Below are 2,693 nucleotides of genomic sequence, written 5' to 3'. Positions count from 1 at the left end.
GAGGGTTGAGGGATACATTTCAAGTACATACTGCTACGTGTTATCACAGATTATAACGCAAAAATCTCATCCAGCTCCTCAGAGCTGGGAGCCAGTGCCCCAAATACAGTAGGAATCCCATCCTCTGAACAGCAGCACTGAGTCGCTGGAACAGAAAACTAGCTGCCCTTAGATCCATAGTTACCCTGATGAGTCTTTTGATAACCTCCTTTAGAAACTTAGATGCACTCTTCCCCCATGGGCCAAGGGTCTCCGATCCTTAGGGAACAAACATAGTCTTTTTGGACTTCCTGAAGCTGGTAGCTGCCCCTCCTTCCTCCCTGGTGTATTGGAGATAAGTATTAGCCAGTGTAGATGCACATGTGTAGTCCCAAACCATTTGCTTGCTGTCTGTCCAGGCATGTAGGATGAAACCATTTGGACGCTCTTAGTTACCATCGGATCCACATGATAAATGTTTTGCTCATACTGCTCAGGTCGATTTTAGCTGATTTTTGATAAAAACAAATGATAGACAGCAACCGCCCAGGGAGGTACTACCGTCCTGCCAAGTGAGTGTAAAACGAAAGCCTGTAATTGTTTTACATGATATATCTTGCTACTTCTACTAACACTTAGGTCACACTTCACATACATGTACAAGCATATATATGGACACCCCTCTGGGTTTTCTTCTGTTTTCTTACTAGTTTTTGTTCTTGTTTATTTCTTCTTTTCTCCACTGGAAAGTGGAGCAGAATTCTTTATCCGGAAGCCATGCGTGTTGTAAGATTCGACTAAAATGCTCGGAGCAAGAGGCTAGTAACCCCTTGTCCTGTATATATTACTAAAGTTAAAGAGAAAAACTAAAGTTTTTCTTTTTGGGCCGCCCTACTTCAGTGGGATACGGCCGGTGCGCGTGAAATGTATATATATATATATATATATATATATATATATATATATATATATATATATATATATATATATATATATATATATATATATAAATTCCCACTGTATAATTCCTTCACTGACTAAATCCCCTACTGTATAAATCTTTCACTGCATAAATGCCCACTGTATAATTCTTTCACTGTATAAATTCCCCACTGTATAAATCTTTCGCTGTATAAATACCCACTGTATAATTCCTTCATTGTATAAACGCCCACTGTATAATTTCTTCACTGCATAAATTCCCCACTGTATAAATATTTTACTGTATAACGCAACAATGTTGTGATTGTCTTCCTCGTGACGTCTTTTGTTTTTATCCCTCGTTCTCGTCTATATTTCCATACTTTCAGTCAGCGAGTCCCAAAACTGCGTCTCAGTTTCAGGGCACGCAGAGTGGAAAAATATGTGGTTATGGAGGTGAAGCTGATAAAGCTCTTGGACCGATCAGTTTATAGGTGGAAAATGAATTACTGGAGAGCAATTTTATGCATGAATAATTAGTCTGATTGGCTGTGAGTTAACGTGTCGGCTTGTAACAGGCGGCTAAAGTAAGAGTGGTGGGGTTCAGTATCTCTCTCTCTCTCTCTCTCTCTCTCTCTCTCTTTCTTCTCCCTCCCTATCTCTTTCCTTCAATAATAAAAGCATATTTTCCTTCACTGAAAACACAAGGGCAAGACATTGCTTCCGGCCTTCGTGAAAGCAATAAACAATCCGGGAGACAGAGAGACTGGAGACAGAGATAAAGACTGGAGACAGACAGAGATAAAGACAAGAGACAGAGAGAAAAAGAGTGGAGACAGTCAGAGGGGAAAAAAGTCAGAAAGACTGGAGACAGAGAGAAAGACCGAAGACAGAGGGAAAGACAGAGAGAGAGAAAGATTGCAGATACGCATAAGGGAAAGAGGGGAGATAGGGAGGAAAAAGAAAACTTGAGAGAAGCAGGAACATTGAGAGGGGGGGGGGGAGGACTGGCGATATATCTATATTCATTCATTTCTATGTTTGTCTGTTTCTATGTACACACACACACACACACACACACACACACACACACACACACACACACACACACACATACATCTATACACAAACCTGACATAACTGTGGACTCATGACTTTACCATTCTGTATTAATATAACTTCAAGGGAGCGATATTTTCGGATTTTTGTCTTACGATAGAAAAGAGGAACTCACAGAGGAGGTGCCCAGGGAGCAGGCAATGTTATAACCCAGCTGGGTGCGCTGTGCTTACTTTGTTGAAACCTGCAACAAAGGCCTTTGAGAAAGATAGAAGAGAGAGAGAGAGAGAGAGAGAGAGAGAGAGAGAGAGAGAGAGAGAGAGAGAGAGAGGTGGGACACAGACGGAGGCAGGAGAGAGGAAAAACAAGAGTTTACCAAGTAAAGACTCAGAAAAGTTTGAAGATCGGTCTGCAAATTGCCAGGACTGGAAAGTTAGACAGAGAGGGTTCTCTGGCGAGGGTCCCTGGCGAGAGTCCCTGGCGAGGGTCCCGGGGGTGGGTCCCTGGCGAGGGTCCCTGGCGAGGGTCCCTGGCGAGAGTCCCTAGCGAGGGCCCCTAGCGGGGGTCCCTGGTAGCCATCCCTAGGCTGGGTTTTAAGGAAGAAAAGAATAAGCTTCTGTTTTTTTCAGATCTGACTCTCCTTAAAGACGATGTTTAAAACATAAGGTTTATAGAAAAAAGTCCCAAACAAAATGATTTATTGTAATATTGTTGGCAGTGACGTCAAACCAAGA

The sequence above is a fragment of the Cherax quadricarinatus genome, chromosome 40 (assembly GCF_038502225.1).
Source record: "Cherax quadricarinatus isolate ZL_2023a chromosome 40, ASM3850222v1, whole genome shotgun sequence".
Taxonomy (NCBI): domain Eukaryota; kingdom Metazoa; phylum Arthropoda; class Malacostraca; order Decapoda; family Parastacidae; genus Cherax; species Cherax quadricarinatus.
This window is presented reverse-complemented; position numbering follows the sequence as displayed.